We start from the raw sequence: 22,480 nt of genomic DNA, 5'->3' as shown, positions 1-22,480 counted from the left end.
AAGGAAAAGACATGATGCTTGAAGGAAACATAACAACACACTGTCACATTCCATGGTCCTTTCTGCTGACTCCCACACAGCTACAACTATGCTGCCTGAACCGAATTTGACTGCCTATTTAATTAATCATAATTGTTTCTCCCATTCCTCAAAATTGCACTTGAGGAATTTGTTTATATAAAAAGATGACAGTAAATTTTGGGCACTTTCTGGAAAACTGTGTTTATACTTCTTCAACTAATTTTCTCCAGTATTTTAAATAAATCAAACTATTGCTTTTACTGTTTTCAAAATGATTCTTCCAATTAATTATTCACTCCAAACAAAAAGCTCAACTAATTTTCAGCATAGAATGATTTCTTTTCTAATAACAATGTATTCAATCAAAGCTTGATTATATTGTTCTCAGAAAAGAAAAACTGGGAGGCTCTTGAGAATTTGCTTTAAAAACAGGTTTTTAAGATGGAGAAACTGTTGTTTCTCTGTCTTTGTGCCATTCTGTTGAGTACCACAGAAGAAACAAGAGGTGTCACAAGAAAACTAAACAAGTTTCTCTAGTGTCAGTTGTGTGAGGGGAAACCATGCCATTTTCCATGTGACTTCATGGTTGTTTTCTTTGGCAAAATGTACTTTAAAATACCAAAAGTGCTGTCTGAATATTTCCCAAGTTACCCTATCACTTCTGCCCTCTGAATACGTGAATTTTAGAACTATTCCATAGCGCAGATGTTTGGAATAATCTGAAGTATATGTAAAACTTTCCCCATTAAGAACAAGCATTTCCTCTCAAACTCATCCTCAAGAGGATGTACATCAAAGGTGGCTAGATCTTGTAAACTAGGAGTATCAGTAAGAGACAAATGCAAGCACTCACCTGTTTGGTATTCTTAAGGCAAAAGCAGATTCCACCTATTCTAGCAAAGCAGAACTAAAGCACTCTCCCCTCATTCTCATCACTCCTTTCCCTCATTTTTCCAGAAAGAAATAATTAACACTGGTTTACAATTTATGATCCAATTACCATAAAAGTAAGGCTTCCCTGACTTAAATGATACCTTACTAACCTAAGGATCTTACAATGCAAACGCACTGATTTTTCATATAGACCTGTGCATGGCTATACTGAGTTAGGGAAATACTAACTCTGCTAGTTGGGGAAAATGCAAATAAAAAACAGATGGTCTAGCTAAAACCTGGAGATGAAGGCATTTTAGACCCTTGTCTGTCATCAAGACCTTCATAACTGCATCTTTTTTCCAATATGGGCATGTGGTATACACCTGCAACTTGTCAGCAAGAAGCCTACTTGCAGTTTTATTTTGGTTCCTCAAATAGCTTTTTTTTAAAAAGAGCTCCTTGATCCTGAACGGTGCTAATAAATGCTCTCGCATACCATATCTAGCAATTGTTTTACTTTAGGCTTTTAAGCTGCGTGACATGTAAAAGATATTTTAAGATATGCATCTAATTGTCAGCTCTAAGCTCTGTCTTTAAGAATGGTGAAAGTAACAGAAGACAACTTTGACATTAAAAATTGCTAAGGAAAGCAACACAATCCAGTCTTTGTTCCCAATATAGATCCCATTCCTAAATAAAGATGATAGTTTTTAAATTAAAAAATAAGACAGAACACTGACCTACCTGAGGCGAATTACAGCAGCACACCAAAAAATAATTTTGTGCTACATGTAGCTCAGACAACAACTAACAAGTCCATTCAAACCCCCGAAAGAACAGCTGCCAGTCAGCTAAATCAAAAACCCTCTTGGAAACGCCTGATGCCCTCAATTGCCTTGATCTTCCAAAACCACCATCCATTTGATAGACTAGCTATCAATCACAGGGAGCTTGAAACAAAAATGCCTTCGTAGCCTTGTGTCTGCTCCCTAGTCACCAGACATTCATTGGAACAAGTCCTGCTCCCAGCAAAGTAATTTCTATCATTGTGCAGCATTCAGTATCAAAACACAAAAATAAACCAAAATAATATACTGGTACATAGTCTTAGCTAAAGGGAGAGAAAATGAGTCCATAATTATCCCATTGCTGGCAGTTGATGAGCCAATCTAGGTATAATTATTTTTTTATTATTATTTTCTTAAATATGGAATAAGGAAAACATACTTGTAAAAATGTACGTGCCAACGATTGTCTGAGTCAAGATTTTCGAAATCTCCTACACCACAGTGCCTGGAACACAGTCTTTATGCTTAAAGAATAGCAGGGAACATTTCCTATATACAACACAAAGACAGAGATCAGTCCCAGATGGAGAGGGAAAAAGCAAGCTGTAAACCAGCCCTACTTCCCCAGCAACGATAACTAATTCTATAAGGCACATCATCCCTTCACATTCTTCAGCTATACATATCATTTTCTGGTTGTAAATCTCTATCCACTAAACACAGCTTTGATACCATGGGAAACCAGATGAAACCAAAATAAAATATGTAGCACACCCTGAAGCTGCATTTAAACAATTGTATTTATTTTTTTATCCCAGATTACAGGCAATCAAGTTACCCATAGCATGACATAAACTACATTTGCCTGTGATAATGAGTCACATTTTCAGAATATGTTGTCTGATTAAGAGCATTGTTTACTGAGATATTTTCTTCTCAGTCATTCCAATTATTTTGTATTCTTATATAAAGGATACTGTTGAATGCACGTACAAAAATGTACAGCAAAGACGTACTGGCTTTTTTGCAATGCTGGAGGATTCAGACTAGATATTTAAGTGGGTGCTGCTCATGCTGTGCCAAGATGTCACCTGTATCAGTCCACCAAGACTAACCTTTGCCAGTCAGGTCATGGCAGCACAGAATTGTTAAACTTTTCTTCTGGAGGGAGAACATGAAGCTCCCTTCCTGTCCTTCTTGAATTTATATTCAAAATTCCAAGAGCGCATGATAGAACTACTCAAGGAAAACTACGCAGATGATAGAGGAGAAAAGTTGCAGGTTTTTATAGTTGAACAAGTCCTTCCAGGCTTCTGAAGATCTTCCTTTTCTTACTGACTTCACAGGGGCACTAAGAAAGGAACTGACTGACTAGATTTTGTGACTAAGTAGCTAATGTCAATCCCATGATTTGAGAAGCAAGCAGCAGTGAAGTTTATGTCACCTTTGTCTTCCCCTTTTTACAGAGGAGACCTCACTTAGCACCTTTTCTCAGTGCAATGAGGTTTTCTTGATATTTTTGCTGAAGTCATTTGTAATCACATATATTTTATATGAACCACAGAGTTTCACTACAAGCTGTAACAATAAGAAGTGGAGGGACTGTTGTGCTAAGGAGTCAAACAGTTTGAGTCTCTCTGTTTGGCACTATAAAACGCAATGGAGAAGTTCTCCAGGGAGTAAGCAAGACACACAATGTAATGTGCTAAAAGGTGAGGAGGCTGATGACAGACATACTCTACTGAGCTCTGGGAGATAAGGTCTTGAATTGCAGCAAATATTTGAAGACAATGTTCCTGGCCAGTGTCTTAGTCACCAGGCTCCCATTTGTTCATCTGATGATGTCTCATTTGGTTTTATGCTGAAGGTACTCCATGTTGTACTAGGTAACTATGTCAGTGAAAGGCAGGAAGAACCACTGGCATTTCTACCTAGGTTGTGTCATCACTTACCTAGCACAAACAGTCCTAGATACTGCTGGTTTCAGACCCACCTTCAACACTGAGAGGAGCTATGCCTAAATAAGTGTTTTGGTGGAACAGATATCAGTAGTGATTCCCCAGAAGCAGTTAACTTTATTTACTTTTAAACACATCATAAAGTCCAAGTGCAGAGTCAGTCCTGGCAGGATATCATGGCTACTACCACTTCCAGCAGAAGAAACAGCATAGAAGTTGTTCATTACTCTTTCACTGTGGATGCCGAGCAGCACTCAGTAAGAAAGCTGAAGTCTCATATACCACATAAATGACAGTATCACTGTGCTTACTGTATTGGACACCCACCAGCTTCAGTCCATAAAATAATCCCATGATGATACTGGTGACTGAGTTGAAGAACAGGGGAAAAGCCACAGCAAGTTCTACAGCCAGAAAGTAAGAGCTCTGTAGAGCTACCAGGTCAATCCTTTAGCATTCTCTCACTTGGCAAAGAGGCAGTAGCTTTATTGCAAAGGTGAGACAAGCAATTCAAGAAAATGGACACATACATTATCTCAGGAGTGGTCTTGCTTCCAATATACCACCATGTTAGAAATCAAATTTAGGCTGTTCCTCAGTTTTGTACTTACAGATTCCTCAGTTATTAATACCCTATGCAAATACCTGAGTCACTAGGTTATGCTATCACATACAACAGAAATGTCTTCTCCCACTGTCAAAAGACTTTTTATATCACATCTACATAATCTTTTATATTCACACCATGCCTGTGAGACAGCTTACTACAAATTAATTGGTACTGCAAGTCAGTCTATTACTCAATTTTTACTTAAGGAAAAAAAGTTATTTTCTCTATTTCAATTCATTATACTTCTGTACATTTTAAAATAATGACTGTAAAGGAGGTGGAAGCTGAGTTCTCCACAGCCAATGTGCTGGCTAGATGATCAAAACTGGCCTGAACTATAGGCAAGAGGACAGAGTTTCCAACGTCCACTAAAAAGATGAACAATAGAGCTTGTTTGCCCTTTAGTTTGGGGCATATTGCTTAATATTCCATGGCCAACAGGCATAATGAAGCAATCAGCTGGCTCAATCATGGTGAGACTCTCTCCTTCCCATCCTGCTTTGGACTGGACAGAATTATTTTTCTGAGCAAGGACTTGGTCCCCATAGAGCAAACGTATTAAATGGCCACAGGGGTGCCATGTTTTCTCTTTTTCTTTCCTCTTTTTCTGAAGAGTTAGTAATTCAAAATAGATGCATGCCAATAAATTAGGAAATGCAAACTTATGCTTTAAGCAAATAGTCAGATGTCAAGACTAACTACAAAGAATGTAAGTCATTGTTTGGCTCCTCGGTTGGTCCTGATTCTGAGTTGGGATCTCAAATTTGTTTTGACTTTTAACAGATCAACATTGGTGGGACAGTTGCATGCAACATGTGGCCTGTAAAGTTAAATGAATACATCACAAGTGAGATTTGTCCCACTCGCCTCTTTGGAGACAGAATGAAGATCCTCTCTATGAAAGTCACGGAGAAGACTTAACATGATCTCACAGGATACAAATCTTTGTAACAATGGAAATAAGAGCTCTTAATTCAGAACCATATGAAAATGATAAAGGAAAATAGAGGAAGAAGGGAATTCAAAGTGTTTTAATAAATGAACAAACAAACCAAACTCCCATCTCTTTGTGGGTTGCTTTATTTTCTCTGCAAGGTAATTAAACTATTTACTGATAGCTTCTCATGTGTATTCAGGCAAATCCACATCTAACTGACCAACTTCAGCCTAACTTTCTCCTAGCAAACATGTATGTTAAGATGTGGATGAGAAATTACCATTATTCACTATTATTTTGTTGTTAGTTCCAAACAAGAAGAGTTTATCAGCAGCCATCTGGAGCAATGTAGTTTTCCCACAGCACTGCTGATGTTGCTTTTTTCTATTCTTAGCTCAACATAGGCATAGATGATAGTGAGGGATCTCACTGTGCGCAAGCAGAAAGCCATGGTTAATTTATCCCACAGAGGAAATCATGCTGTGCTCTCAGACAGCTCCAGACATGGATCCTGTCTCAGGCTGAGAAACCAGAAACTCTCAACTCTCAGTGACTGCTGTGGTACAGATCATTTCTGAAAGCAAAACTCACAGTAGTTGCAACGAAACAGATTTACTTCATTCAGTTGCCATAATGAGTTTAACAATTCAATTTTTCCTCACTAAACCACTTTCTTGATAAAATAATACATCTCTGACCCATTGCTCTGGTAGACCCAGAGAGAAATGCACCATCTTCAGCCTGCAGATTAAGCACAGGCACTTTCTTCTAGAGAGAATTTATTTTTAACTGTTAACTCGAAACATCACTACTGTTCATGAGGTCTGATTCACAGAGTGATACATCGTGCATACATATACTGCAGTTTCCAAAGGTCATTCCTTAAAACAGTGTGGATAATGGCCCCAGAAGCCTGCATTATTAAACAATAAATATTCATGTTTCAAAGTAATTCTCAATCCACTGCTAGACCACCAGGGAAAGAACATTTCTAACATGTGCAGTAGTCCAGCCCTCATGATTTGCTAGAGCCAAAGAAAACTCAAATCTTAACAACCAGGAAACAAACCTCACTGAGGTCACCCTGAACTGACAAGCTGCAGGACTCACACGGGTCCTGTTTTGGGTTTTCGTTGTCCCAACGATAATGTCATGGAAAACAACTTCCTGTTCTGCAAGTGGTAGGCAGTTGTGCAGAGAGCTGTGCTCAGCGGGAGTGTGTAGCTGCATCTGGCAGAAAGAGAGTCTAACACCTTTAAATAAAGAGGGAACCTGTGTTGCTGTTTCACCCAGTGCTAGCCAGTATTTGTGGTGACTCTTCCAGTGCAGACAGATAAAAACCCTCCAAAGACTTTTCCTGAATAAAATCTCACTCTGACCAGCCCACGTGGTAGATTTCAACAAGCATTTTAGGTCTAGAGAAGAACTTCTTATTCAACAATTTACAATTCTACACCTTTTCTTGCAGAACTACCTACAGTTTGCATCTTAAGACACAAAGAGAGAATGTACTTAAGAGAATGTTGTGTATAAAGCTGGTCTTGGCCTCAGACGGACATATGGAGGAAGGTAATCTGAAAGACTGCAAGTGGATCAATTAAATTCCTGAGTAGATACTATTATCACTATTAAATTGGCCTTAATTTAGTGCATTTTACATGTGCTATGAAAGTATAAACTCAAAGGTTTAATGCACTCAAAGTAATCTATCTTACAAGTTTATTCAACTTAACTCACCTCTAATTACTCCTCTAGATAAAACCTGAAATAATTTACATTTCCAAATAACTTAAAGGGCAGCACACTATGCCCAAAAAAATGCACAGATGTATGTTGTTTATATCACAGAACAGCATCAAACTGTCTGCAGAATACAGCATATACACTGTTGTCCCTTAGGCAGCATAGTTATGAGTCTTCATGTTCTATCGAATCTTTAAGGCAAATTATCAACCTTAGATCAATATTGGCATCACTCTGCTGAATCTTGCCATTTCAAAGGAATACTATGTTTCCTGCCCCACACACATTGTACAGATACAGATGCTCAGGTTTGCCGTCTCTACTTTGTGTCGTGACCATGAGATTACACAGCGGTGTTTTTTTCTCAACATTTGGAGGAACTGTCTGATTTTGAAGGAGATTTCCTGCTCAATAGAACTGCTACCTTACAGAAGAAATTATAAAAGAAGGTACGAAAATTTGGGGAACAGTCATTTTGGGCCCAAATTTTACAGACTTTTTCTCATTGTGTATGATCATATTGTCTGGTGAACTACCAGCAGAACTATTACAACAGTGTCAAAACATTGTTAGGTAGTCATTGAAGTCAACAATGCAGTATTGAATGAATGTGACACAAAGCATCTACATCTTGATTTTACATCATTTTTGAATTCATCATCAAAGACTGCTCAAAGAATAAAGGTTTGTTAATGTGCACTGTGTTCTAGGTCCAGCCTTTTCAGCAGATTGTTCCTGCCCTTTCATCTCTGCATTTCCCCCACTCCTTTTCTGATAGTTTTGCTTTTTAGTTTTGCCTCTAATTGGCTATTTATCAACTGTTCCATAGTGAGATTTTTCAGGCTTTTTGATCAACATCTTTACGACAATGGATGAACAGCAGTTTGCCATAAACAGTTTTCTCTTTGGAATTGTTGACTAGAAATATGGAGGGTTTTATTACTTTAAGAATACTACCCAGATTAAACCAGCCAGCAGATCCTGTGGCTCCCAAAGTACTAGGCATTAAACCAGAGGTAGATACTCAGATATTGTGGTTGGGTGTAGAATAACGCTGTCGGGAACTGACAGTAAGTTACTGTTTAACACCTGGTACTGAACATCCCCAAGTCATGACACACTTACAAGGTGGAGCTTTTATTGGGAGCCATCTCTGCAAGCCAGAAAAATGAGATGACAGTTTCACCTTCTGTAGCATACCTACTAAACAAGTAAACTGACTTTGCTTTTAAACATTCATAAGATCTAGAAAAAGCAAGGGAGAAAACCTGCCTTATTGAAGTCAGTGCAAAAACTCCCCTTTGTCTGCTGCAGTGCCTGGAGAGAGAATGCTTTCAGGTTGTAAACACTTGTGCAGCACCTGCAATATTCACCCTGGGAATGACTCAGGTATTCCTTGCAGAATACACTTTGCACTGCAGAATACAAAGCATTTAAGACACCACTTTTCAAAATGCACTTTCTCTAGCTCTTGTGTTTAAAAGGACAGCCCTGAAAACATGAGTTCATGTCAGCCAGAGAGAGAGCCATATGCCATATGTCTGACAAGGATGAACTGCATGCAGCCTTCACCTCAGCAGACTGCTGACTGCAAACTAACATTGTTACTGAATGTCAGCATTATTGTCTCCTTCCCTGACAGTCATTTATGTGAGAACACCTGGATCATATGCCTCTTTCAATCCCCACTTCATTCTCTACACATCAGAAACCACCATTGTTATCTGATATTTGAAACACATTTCCTCTTTTTCTGCTCTACATGAGACCCTCTGCAACGCAATGGCTATGACTGCTTCACTGCATGGGGAACTGAGAGGTCCCAAGTCCTTTAAACTCCAAAGCACCTACAGAGAATTGAAATCAGTCATCAAAATCAGTCAGTCCAGCTTTAATATCAGAACAAACAAACAACTTCAGGGCACCTGCACCAGTTCCCACTCTCCAGTCTCATGCACCACAGAGGATTCAGGGACATGGCCACAGAAGATCACGAGCTTTAAGGAAAAAATAAATGATAAAAAGAAGATTAATAGTTCTATAGTTTTTACAATTGCTTTACGTGAATGAGATAGAAACAGGATGAGCTAATACAGCTTAGGGCTTTTCTCTTCATAGCAACAGGAAGAACTACAATATAAGACCATGGCTCCTCATCCTGACTCATTCTAGGAGCAGAGGATCCAGCAGAGCTTCTGAAGTGGGACTACCTGCAAAAAACAATTGTCCTGGGAAAGTGCTTGGTCACAGCCCCCTGAGGGCACCGGCAACCTCTGTGAAGTGCTTAGACTCATATTGTTGCTCAGCTGACTCCATGGTAAAAGGAAAAATTATACTAGGCTATCAAGGCAAATTATCACAGTTTACTCAAACAAGACCAAAGATGAGAGAAAGGGAAAGGACCCTTAACAGCTGCATTAAAAAAATGAGATTGTACTCTTATTATATGATTAACCTAGAGCTGCCTACCAAACTTCAGCCTGTGGTAAATAACATAGCAATCAAGGTTTCAACACTACTTACCCTTTTTTCCCTTTTCTTTTAAAATGCTCCTGGTTAATTTTGCACAAACAAGAAAACAGGAACAACACAGCAAGGCAAGAATAACTTGTGAGTAAAACCAGATGAACCCTAACATATTTACATAGCATAATGACTTCACTATTAATTCAAACAAACCCAGGCCCCAATTCTCAGAAGAGAGAGTCAAGCACATGCAGTCCAGGAGGCAAGAACAGGGTGGCTTCAGACTACATTTATGTCTGCAGCCCCTGAGTTAGTAGAGACTGCTCTTAGTTTCAGACTCCAATAGTCACTGAGGGACCATCTTTCATTCCAGACATTGTACTCCAACTACACCCTCTTCTTGATCTTATGGGCCCCTTTCCATTTTCAAGACTTCCTTCAGTGCTAGGGACAATAACACAGAAGAGATAGAACAGTAGGATTTCAGAAAATATCTAATCTGTAGAAACCTAGTATCACAGAAATGAAAGAAAAAAAGAGAGGAAAAAAACTCTCAACTCACTATAGGGGACTGTCATTTCTTGATAAAGGTACCAAAAAAAACCCCAAAAACTTCAAAGAAAGAGGAATAATCCTATGCAACTTCTGAATCAAGTCAAAACAGACATTGTCCAATTCTAGTCATTGTCAGCATGCAATTACATAGGATTCTGGAATTTAGCACTGAATTAACCATATATCTGTTCTCTGCCCTCAAAATTAGCTGTTCTGCAGCAGAGAGTGATATTTATCCTCTTTCCTGATACATTTTATCCTACCTTCTGCACTTATGTTTTCAAGCACTCTCTTCTTGTCTGAAAATAATATTCTTTATGTGGAGTTACGGAATCTATTCTTTGTTCCTAGATGTCTTGGATGTTGGTCAACAAAAAGCCATTAAAAAGTTTAATCCTCTATGCTTGGCACTACATCAGACTGAGAGCAATTTCTTTGTAACAGCCTTTGGAATAAATATCCATTAAAGGGGTTTTTTTTCCTTATAGTGGTCACCACACTTTATAGTGGGTGGCCCTTTCGTTTATCCCATTACTATATTTCCACTTCTAAAGCTAAGCCAGATGCAGCAACCTGATACTACTTTTTAGTTCATGCAACTTTATTGTAATGAAAACTTCCGTGTATATCTGATACTTGTTAGGAAAGGCAAAGAAACAGGAACCATGGTAATATTGCACCACCTTCTTAACAACTTTTATTCTGCATGAGTTGGATTCTCCAGGGTACTGAATGCTTCGTTAGCAAGCATTTTTTGCATTTAGATCCCCTGAAAGAAAACACAGAGTCAGCCTGTATCTCAGCTCCTCTTGTTGGTATTATTTGCATTCTAACCGTGCACAGAGGCAGTGTCTAGGTGCCATGCTTTCTTAAAATTCTACATGAGCAGTTCTTTAACTACTAGATAACCTACATAAGCAAGACCCACAGGGGTAGAAAAGATTTTAAGGCATTTATTTCATTGGGTTTGTCTGCTTTTTCATTTTTCTTTCTTCTTTCCCTTAAATGGATGGACCTAAGGTAGTGGAGTTAAAACAAGTTGGCTATTCCAAGGCCACATAAGAAATGCATAGTAAACAAGTAATTTTCTTCATTCCTCATCCATTTAACTGTATGATCCTTCCTTTTTTTCTGAATATGTACTCTTCCTTTCAGATGTGTTAAAAATAAGCGACTATGTCTATAACAATTATCTCCTCTATACAGAGATACAAACACAAATCAAGGTGGCCATATTTACCAGCCAAGTAGAAAAAAATGTAATCCTACTTTCTAGTGATGGCCATGGAAGCATATTTTGCATAAATAAGTAGATTTCCTAAAGCATACTTTACAGACAAACTTAGTCTATGTACGAACTGCCAAAACTTTCTTAGTCCATGGGTATGTAGAGAACTGTCCTTAAATTTCAGAGCAAGCATTGACCATGGTTTTGTAATTATGTTAAAGGAAGATTTCCTTCCTTACCTTTTTGCTAGAGCATTTAGTGGAAGATGTAAAGGAGATGAGTTTTATTGTTTTCCCTATACTTCAAATGCCACAAAGGAAGAAAGGAAGCTTTAGTTAGATAGATAAAACTATTTATAACTAAGTCTTAGGTAGTTCAACTATCAGTAGTGGAGTTATTCAAATGCTTGATGTTATTTATATGTTTATACTTCTGATAACATAAGCACATTTGTAATAGTTTACTGTACACAAAGCATGATTCACCTCTTAGGCAATAGATTATTTTCCCAGCTATATGGTAAGGAGGCAAAAAAGCAGACTAGACTGACATGAATTAAAAGTACTTCATCATAGAAGAGTAATAAACTAACATTAGATGGTTTTGCTCAGTCATGAGAAGGGCATTCCTCAAGTCACCCAAGTCCTTTTCAGTTTCCTGCTCTTCTAATTCTCCAGGAGACAGGACTGCTCAGAATACTTTGCAGTCAAAACAGCAAGACAGCACATTTCCCCAGCAAGGTGCCCTTTGCACCATGTCTTTAGCACTGTGCTCTGACAGGCACTTGGGCTTGAGGACTTCTCTCCACCTGCACTGAACCAAGTTACATCAGTGGTGGTTACACACTTGCTGTGCAGAAAGAGCTGCAAAAATCATAAGGCAGCTCTTTGCATATCCAAGTGTCTAAATTCACCTGAACATTTGCATTTGGGGGGGAGGGGGGGACAGGACAAACAAACAAAAAACCCCAAACAAAATCCCCACACTGATGGGTAAAAAAAAACAACCCCCAAAAGAACCACACCTGAAAATTAGCCCCTTCCCACAGACCACTCAATCCCAAAAGAGGCACAATTATTACTACTCTCTTCAGAAGTTTCTTCCAAATGGGAAAATGAGCTGATAAAGTAACTAAATATCACTGTTTAAATGTTAAGAGTGTTTGCTAAATTTGGTGCATTTTCCTTGATACCAATGCAAAGGCTGACATGGGATAGAAGCTATCAGCACTTTGCCTACTAAGAGGAGATCTCTAAACTGAGGCACTGGGGCACAGCTTTGCTGCTACTTGTGGCCTCATTAATTCAGGAATTTAGCTTCCTAGGAGTCATGCAAAATGATTGCATCAGTGAACAGTGGATAACAGAACAGTGGAGAGGGGCTAAACATCAGCTTTTGCCATAATTTCCATAATCAAGTCTCTTGATGGCCTTCCTACCTGCATAGGGAGGGAAGAGAGGAGCACAAGACCTCAGCAGTTCTTTACTGCTCCAACCTTGCATTCTGACCTCCTGTCCAGAGGGGTCTCTGGACTGCCCCTCCCTTGAAATGCTGAAATGTCATTTTCATTGATATTGATTTTCCCTGGTATCAGTGGCTATCAGCTTCTTCTGCAGCCTGCTTTACAGGTGTTAGTGTTCCACATGCTAAGGGTGAATGCAAAGGATGAAGGAAGGAAGGATTACTTCCTCCACTTTCAATGCCTGTAGGGGCTACCACAGAGTCCCAGTTCCTGCTGTGGAAGCTGCTGCTCTGAACACTCCCATAAAGCTCACTTGAAAGTCAGGACTCTCTGAGGCCATGCTAGGGTTACACAGTTACAAATTATTCTGTATTGGACATATATAAGTATGATGCATAGCAAACACTGGTTTTATTCCTGAAAACCCATAATTGGCTGTTTTGGTGCACTGTGCTCATTTTAATCAACAGGACCTCATTTAAACATAATGCTTCAGGACTTGACCTGAAGGTAAGACAGTGCTCTGCCTTAAGGGGTTAACAATTAGGATTTATATATACTGTAGAGAGGGAGCTTTGACATAAAGGGAAAATCATGTAATTCCAGTAGTAAAATTCAAATGATCAGTCAAAATTATTGGCTTGAGAATGTCAGGTTATCTTGAGAAGCAACAATAGGGTATATGAATTACTTAAATAGATAGCACATAGTGTACTTACACAGATTTATCTAACATAGGTGTATGTATCAAGGTTTATTCTATACAAGATTTTTTTCTCAATTAATTAATGCAATCATACTGAAGCCTACAGGCTGACTGTGTGAAAGAGCATGAGCATGGATAATGAGAAGTCCTACAGTAAACCATATCATTCAAGTGTAATATTCGTCAGTTAAGCCTACGTTTACTCCAGAATATTTCTTGAACATGAAATATAACTGCATTGATATTTTGCCATTTTTTCTGGCACATTCTGACAGAACATGATCACTCTGCTCCAAGACATCCCTTTCAAAATATTTTCTCATTTTTCCTCATCTTGCATTAACAAGACTTACTATGCTTGATCATGAGACATGAAAAATAAAGGATGAAGCACATACTAGTGCAGTTAGCTAATTTTTTTAAGCAGAGGGCAAAGTTGGTCTACACAGACCCCTTTGCAACCATTGACCTATTTCTCTTTTATATTTTTAAGTCCTCATTTTAAAACTCAGCGAAGGCAGATCGAAGGCACTGACAAACATCAGCATTAGCAGAAGTGCAACAGTCTGTCACATCACTAAAACCCAGCTGTTTGCAGAGTGACGGCCAGTAGGGACTACATGCTGGGAGCAAAATACAAATGCCTGGATCCTCCTCAGCATCTCTTCCAGCTATTTATACATAACTTTGCTGACCTTCTTTCCTTGTTTGTTTTCAGTGTCAGCTGCTTTTTACTCATGGCTAAGCCACAGTTTTTTCACAATACACCAAAAATCCAAGCTAATGATCTTGGATTCCTCAAGTCAAAGTACATCTGGCATGGAAATGAGAGTCTGTCTTAGGCCCATCTTTCATGTAAATACACACACATCTAAATTGAAAAAAGTCTTGTGTATCATGGATTTGCTGAGTAACGTGTGGTAGTATCCTTATCATTCCTAGTAAGTGTAACTCAAGAAGGACTTTTCAAAAGTTCAAAAGAAAAGCAGTGAATTGCTGTTTAAATGAGACTCCATTAGGAAGAACTCTGTTCATGACTCTCCCAGATCATTGTTTTTATTAGCAAGCTACATGAATAACAGCAAAGCTATTTGTACACTGCTCATCGGGTTGGGTGCAGGCCCCCATCCTACCAGAGAGCTCTTTTAGATGTTCAATTCAGCACTGTTATCTGTTCTGTGAGCAAAAAACCTGAAGCAAATGAATGGAAATTTTCTGACTGGCCAACAAAGAGGCTTTCCCAGCCAAAATCAGAACAAGGTTTTAAAGTTATTTAGTAAATCAAAAGGCTAAAAAGCCATGATCTTGTGATCTCTCCCAATGGTAAGTAGTCCTCACAGTGATCCCATGGTTTCACTGGGCTTCACAATAGATTTACTCATTATAGAGTTAGCACATGAATAAAGATTTGAAGAGCAATACATGACAGCACAAAAATATTATGAACTGTAAATTTTATATTAGTTGGAAGCATTCACTTCCAGTTATTTTAGAGCAACTTGGACAAACTTGTGAACAGAGGCATAGAAACAGTCTGGTTTATTCACAGAAATCTAAGTCTGTGTCTGTCAGTTTTTCTGAAACATCACATCCACTCGTCTGTGTGCTGAGTAATGTCATGGCTACTTGTGTTGAAATAGAAAACACCCATAGGTTTGCAGTCAATCTCCAGCTGAGTAAAGTGGTGGAGCTCTACCACCTACTGTCAGATCTAAGCTCCGTGCAGTGTTGCTCCCCTGTAGGTCCCTGCTGGATGCCTTCCCATGGATCACACAGGAAGTCTGGACTACAAGCTTTTTGGTTCTCCATTTTAGTTTAGGGCTAAAATGACTGGTAAACTTCTACCACTGATTGGGAGGAGTTAAACCCCACATCAGGGCATCTGCCACCAAGAGAGTTCTGGAGCTGCCTAACAGAAGGGTGCCAGGACACAAGGCTAGAGGCAGGGGACTTGCACTGGCAGGTGGCAACTCCCGAGCATGAACACAGCAAATGAACACTGATAAAAACACCTCATCTCCCCAAAAGTGCAAAGTAGTGGGTAAAGTACTGTCACCCCTCATTTGCTGCCATTCAATTAACTGCTGAATCTCGTTTCCAAAATTCAGGAACTAACCTGCTTCAGAAAACATCATCACTTTTTACCAAAGAGTTTGCACGAAACAGGACCACTGAAAGGCTAGCTGGACTCTCAGCAAGCATAACAAGCAGGAAAAAACTTTTTTTTAAAAAAATCTGCCTTTTTAGAACAGAATGGCAAAAGAAAATATGATATTAGCAAATGAGAAAATTGTCTCCTTCTTAGCAACAAAAAGTGCTGAGAAGCAGATACAGGTACCATTTAGAGACTGGTCTGCATCCAAAACCAGGACTGGTAAGGACTGGAGGCCAGCCAGGCTATTGCAGATTCTGTATGAATGCTAACATGTTCAGGATTTCAAGAGAAGGAGACATACACATGCTTCCATACTTGAAAAATGTATAACCTACATGCACATGCTAAAACCTATAAGAATTGATGAGTTTATTATAAAAAAATCCTTCACTTACCTAGATACATGTCATATAAGTATATAGAGCAGAGATATAACATGGCACCATGCTGGTGTATGGCAAATGATAACAGAATATAACAAACAACCACGTAGTGTGCAAGTACTGTTAAAATTGTGTCATATCTGCTTATATTTTTTTCTACTGAGAGGCAGCAGAGAGACCTTGGTTAGAGATGAGACCTGCATTGTTCTAAGCAAAGTAAAAATAAGAATCCAGTGCAAATGCCAGAAAGGTTCAAATCTAGCTCTGTAGTGGATTTACAAAGAGCTGAATGAGGCCCAAAGTCTTTTAGGATATGTCAACAAATCAAATTGAAAACACAGCTATTCCAACAAGGAATGTGTATGTACTTACATATTACATATACCTGCCGTATAAGAATTTGGTTTAGTTAACTTAGTTAGGAAACTCTTAATTTAAGCTTTATTTGCTTCTCCCTTTTGAAAACAGCTTAAAATTTTCCTTTTTTTCTTTTATGGGCCACCAAATAGCATGTGACCAAATGTACCTATTTAGTGAAAATGAGTTCCATTAGTATGTAAACTTATACTTGCATTGTTTTCTTCTGAAGGATAATAATGGAGAACAGGTGGTGATGCTTAGCATCAGGCTCCTGTTTCTAGAATTACAATCTATTGGGAGCCACCAGCAATCTCTGAAAGCTGTCATAAGTGCTCAGAACTAGTATGATCCAGGCACACTCAATACATTAAAGCTTCTTTTTGAAAATTTAAGTAGGTGTGACAGGAGAAAACTGGCTGAATGGTGCAGGGATTCTAACGTGTCCCTGCAAAGGGTCATTATTTCCTTCTGCATCCCACAATAAATAACTCAAGCTGGCCTCCTTTTCCACAGCAGAAATTAGACATTTAAAAAATTCAAATAGGTACCATATGAACTATAAACTTTTCTGGTTTAGCATTCAAATGTAGACTGATTCACATTGTTGGAAAATATGGGATTTAAATTCTCCTTGAAAGAACATTAAGCAGCTGTTCTTTTACACTTACTTATTCCTTTCCCAGTGACACAAAACCAGCAGTGCCAATAAATATCTCCTTGATGTAGTTTGAAAACCTACTTAAGTCACACAGCACAAATAGTTTTACCCAGTGAGTCACAAAATCACACATCAAATGGACATTTTTTAGTTTTATCAATCCCATCTTTACAAGTAGAAAGTGGTTTAAAAACAATCCTATATAAGCAACTGTGTTTCCCAATGAGTCTTATGATGAGCACAAGGCAGAAACACCAACTGACAGATCTATCTACACAAGCAAACAAGCATTATAGCCATGTTTTAAAATTTGGTTTCAAAGCCGAGGAGTAGGACAAAGACAACACATATTTGTAAGGCAATTTCACCTGACATACAATATTACAAAACCAGACACGGAAGACTGGCTGATATCCTCTACTACTACTATGTATCAGATGTGCCAAGACACACACGTGAATGAGGAAGTAATTAATGCAGGTCTGTATTGCAGCACTGTAGTTTGGGAGCAATAGGAATTTAAAACTGTAACTTTTTTTGCAGGGCCAGATTTTCAGTTGGTAGAAATTGGCAATTCCCCACTGATTTCCACAGGAAAATGCCAAGTAGCACCAAGCAGTTAGATTATACTTAACATTCCAGATTTCTTGCACAGCTATGTGAAATTAACATTATATTTATTATTACTGTGGTTGTGCTTTTTGGGAGACCTTAGTCAAAGTGGTGCCTGCAAGCTGAAATCAGTTTATGCTAGGCTATCTTCAACAGGCTTTGGGGCAGAGTATATATATTTTAGCCTTCTTCAGTCTCACCTGTGTTAGTTTTCATCTAAAATTAAAAGGCAGTGCGATGAGCTGGAATGCTACAGAAATCATATTCTGATTCAACAGTGCTCAGGAAATTCTTTTACTGCTTCTGGTTTTCCTCAAAGTCTTAATGCCTCATTCTCCAACGAGTCTCATGTAAGTGTCTCTCCACTTGAAACCCTGTGGCTACGACAGAAAAAAATTAAAAGCTGCCCATTGCTTTGAAGATGCTATGCAAGGAACACCACCTTACAGAAGCAAGACAAGCTCAGGCCACAAAACTGGGAGAAACAGCAAAAGACAGTGTTAGGCGAAAGCGGATGGCAAATATGCTTCTTCTTGTCATTGTGCTAAAACCAAAGCTTTTCTCCTGAAATTTTGTTTTCCAAAAATGAAATACACAACTGTTGTCACAATTTGGGGTTTTGGTTTTTAATTTTGTTTTTAACCACAGCAACACTAGCTTTGCACTACAAAACCTCTTAGTCTTAATGAGTCCTTCCGTCTGAAATCAAGTTGCTGAAGTGAGGGGTTATGTTAAATTGTGCCATAAGATCCAACTACAATCATCTGTTTCCTGAATTTCCCTAATAGAGTAAATATTTCCCCTCATTTATCACTCCTGTTAACCTGAGTCCAGCTAAATAACTGAAATGTCTTCTGGCACGTGCGTCACCAGCAAAATTCTTGACCAAAAGACAATCACAAAATTATTACTGGTGATGAGTGAAGAAGAAAAAGTGCACAGCCTGATCCCAGGAAAGTTTTAATGTCCAAGACATAAATAATTCTCATTCTTTTCGAGAACTGACTAAATTTAATATTTGGAACAATACTTAAGAAAGCACATTATGCCATTTTTGAATAAATTTGTTTTATAACAGTTTTACTGTACTTCCAAACTTCAAACTTATCTTCAAAAACTATTTAGAAAAGGAAATTTGCTAGGCTTTGATCAGGGAATAAGACTGAATAATGAAATTTAGAATCATGAATAATTTAGTTTGCAAGAGACCTAATTTCATGAAGGATTTTTTACGTAACAAGAACTAAAGGTTTTGTGTCTTTAACAAAACTTCTTTAAAAAAATGTTAATTTATCAAAACTTCTTGAAAAAAAATGTTCTTTTGGAACACAAAAGTACAGGATTTAGCTCTTACAAATATCACAAACTGACAAGTATTGTATTGCTGAAATATTCTTTCAATTCAAAGGACTTGCATAGGTGGAAAAAAATCAGTGCATCTTAAGAAAAATACAGTTTTTCAAATTATCATAGCTTACAGTGATTTTTCTTTTCAGAAAAAGAACCTTGGTTTTCAAATTCACATGACTGCTTGAAGAGGCAGCAGAGTTTTAACACTGCATTTTAATAGGACAACTGGCCAATAAATCCCTACACTACTTTTCTTTCCTCAGTCTTTGTTAAGATACTAATACTATTAGAGTTAGCTTCATGGTAGAAGTAAATTCTTTACCTGGTGAAAGGAGAACATGAAGGCAATAAGGATGAATTTAACCAAGGAACTACAATGTTAGAATAGAAGATAAACACAGAACTGAGCATCTGATCTAAAAGACTCATTTTGGTTGCCTTCCAGACATAACAGTTTTACTCTTTCTTCAAACAACAGAAATCTTCATTTTCAAAACAATGTGTTGAAAGATGTATCTGCCCTGATTTGAACCATTCTGAACTAAATGGTGGATAGCGCATATATATTAATTGTATAAAATTCATGAGAGGATAATGTTCATGGTGCCATGATTTCAACAGTTTGTTGTCAAACAAGCTGTTTAATTTTTGCCCAGATTGCACTTCTCTATAACAAGAACGTTCATACCTTGTGGCAGCACACTTTGCAGACAAGCTGCATTTGCACTACATACGACATAGTTGTTCACCCTGCTCCGTTTTTAAAATCTGGATCCAATTTTCAAATGAACGATCACTTTGCTAGACATTTATTTTTGCTGTGGAATAACTGTTTGGTGAACAGACTGTTTTCAGCCTTGGGGGTTATTTATTTAGATCTTTATTCTCTTCAAAATGTTGGTGGAAAATGTTTGCCTGCTGGAGGGGTCCCACATGCTTCTGATCTCGAGATTCACTGACTTCGACTGCCTAAAAAGTGAGTGAGCAAGTACAAACACAGAGAGAAGACTGAATGGTCATTAAGTATCTGGGAATTACAATCCTAGTTTAAAAAGTCTGTTGGATGAATTGAGTTCCAGTCTAATTCAGAGTCCTGAGAACTTAAATTTCTATATACTCAAGAGTTTAATATAATAGCACAAAGAGATGGATGGGAGAACTTCAAAGCTGAGAAGGATAGAAAATTAATGCAGCAGTAACCTGCTGATTCAAGAACAAACACAGGTTCCCAAAACAAATGCTTTTCCTATCTGTAATAAATTGTGATATTCTTCTGCTTAGAATCTGTACAAATAGTGAAAACATAATTTCTTTTTTCCCAATGAACAATTAAAAAGAAAAAAGCAGCTTTTTATTCCAAGAATTTTTATGTGAAAATAAGAAGTCCCAGTGAAATATTGCAATTTCCATGGCACATTTTAATTTTTCCTCTTAAGCACTAAAAGCACTCCCTAAGTTCTGACATTTCCAGGAATTCTGATAGCAGACTATTTCGTCAAAAAAATGGAGTTCCAAAAGTAGAAAATATATTAGGTATGTATCTTTTAAAACCAAACATTTCCAAGGCAAGTTTGGAAAAGCTACTGTTTAAAAGCCCATTGATTTAAATAGTATCATTTTCAACCTGTGTACTTCCTACTAAATTTTATCACATTCAATTTCATCAGTGTTTGTCTTCTTTGAAAATACTCATTGTGTAAATGTTTGGATTGGTCATCTATGTTATCATCTTCCAAATATTTTGAGTTCTTTAAAATACCACATATTTGTTTCAGAGAAAAGCATTTTATATAATGGGGAAATTCAGTTGTCATATGTTGAAAAGTTTTTTGAGTCAATGCCGTAGAAGTTTAGCATAACGGATGACTGAGTCAACAAACATTATGCTTAAAGTCATAGGCTTCCACTTGTGGGTGAACCAAGTGGTACTTTTATGCTTTTGAATGAGAAGTTCATCTATTATATACAGCTCTCAGAGCAAGTTTCATTATATTCAGTTTAATTTACACTCACATAATAGTGGACCATCTTGGGAAGGTAATTCCACTCTTTCTCCATACTTTGTGCAATTTGAACTGTTTGAAAGACTCTGCTTTCTATTTCAGTTTAACTTGTGCTTCTGCACCCTGTAATACTAATTATACATGAAGATAATTATGACACTGAAGTTAAAATATGTCTTTTTGTCTATGTAGGAAGTCTTGCTGAATCCAAAGGAGTGACTTAGGCCTGGATAGATGTCTTTTGGAAAAGAAGAGATGGAATTCTACTTCAAATGCAGGGAATTTTAGTGCCTACTTCTTATTTCTAATGAGGTCTCAAAAATATTTTCTTTTTTTTAAAGCAAAATGTCACTGCAAAACCAAAAACAACCTCCAAACCCTAAAATCTATACTGGTCTCACCAGTGCATTTCTATAAGCAACAGCAATGCTGTGGCAATGAGTTGCAAGTAGCAAAATAGCATTTTTGTTGCCATGTAATGCAGAACTGAATTAGCATGTGTAGCTGACAGTGCACAGGCTGGAAAGGGCTTGAGAAATTCTCCATTCATGAACCCATTAATATAGAGAAGATACATTATTTTTTACTGGATGTCTAATACCACCTCTATTTTCTTCTTTCTTCACATTTGTGCAGTGTTGGTCCACACGCTCTAATTTTATAATTATTTAACAACAATTCTTTGCTTTTAGATATACCATCTTGCAAAGGCATAATGTCACCATCTTGATAGGAGCACATGAGGGCAGAATTTGGAGTTTGTGATTAATTTGTGACAACGCTGGAATGAGAACTGGCACAGACAATGGAATGGAGCTGTGGCCCAGTCTTTCTTTAGACATCTAGAAAAGTGTGTTGACTTTCAAAAGTGACTAAGCATCCAGTGCCTTCCAGCTACAAACTGTAAGTACGTACCTAAAACTGAAAGGGACCTGACAGCCTCACACCAGACTGAAAAATAACCAAACAAAAAACTCCTTGTATTTGTAGCCCTTGTATATGCAATATCCTAGGCCTGTTAAAATGGTATGCTCAGACAGCAAATATGCTATATGCATAAAACCAGTAGAATGAACAAATACAAACCATTAGTTGGGATTTATTTTTTTTCCATCAAAAAAATGGTGTCAAAATCAGAGATTTTAACAAGCAGACAAGTTCAGGATAGCAAGTTCCTTTCCATCCCTGCTTTAAAGAAGAGAGCAGACTGGACTGGGTCACATCTACCAAAAACCATGTACTTCATTAGCCATAAATGTGAGTTCTCTTCACATCAATCAACTAGTCACAAGATGTCACATCTTGCTGTCAAGTGCAGTGGAGAGCAGGGGCTCTGCCAAGTTTTTTACTGAAGCTGGGTGGTTGGAATCCAGGTTTGAATGCCAAAGTATTTTAAACTTGTGTTAACTATGGCTTTTAACTGGTTTGAAGTTTGCAGGTGGAAGAGGAGATCAAAGGAGGGTTTTAAATTATTTTTTTCAATACTATCGACATTCATTAAGTCAGAGATGGTAACCAGAGACTGCTGCTAGGGGAAAATAACAGAGGAAACACAGTATTTTTTAGACTCTGCAAACTCCTACTGATGCAGCAGAGAATCTGGTGAAAG

The 22,480-nt window shown here is 37.9% G+C and overlaps 1 protein-coding gene across 1 annotated transcript in view; it reads right to left on the bottom strand.

Annotated features, from left to right (window-relative positions):
* The window catches only part of DKK2 (dickkopf WNT signaling pathway inhibitor 2), a 39,154-nt gene that overhangs the window by 2,627 nt on the left and 14,047 nt on the right, over positions 1-22,480 (bottom strand). The gene's annotated exons all lie outside the window — the stretch shown is intronic.

The sequence above is a fragment of the Acanthisitta chloris genome, unplaced genomic scaffold (genome assembly GCF_000695815.1).
Source record: "Acanthisitta chloris isolate BGI_N310 unplaced genomic scaffold, ASM69581v1 scaffold25918, whole genome shotgun sequence".
NCBI classification, from domain to species: Eukaryota; Metazoa; Chordata; class Aves; order Passeriformes; family Acanthisittidae; genus Acanthisitta; species Acanthisitta chloris.
The sequence above is the reverse complement of the archived record's forward strand: the minus strand, read 5'-3'. Positions and strand labels throughout refer to the sequence as shown.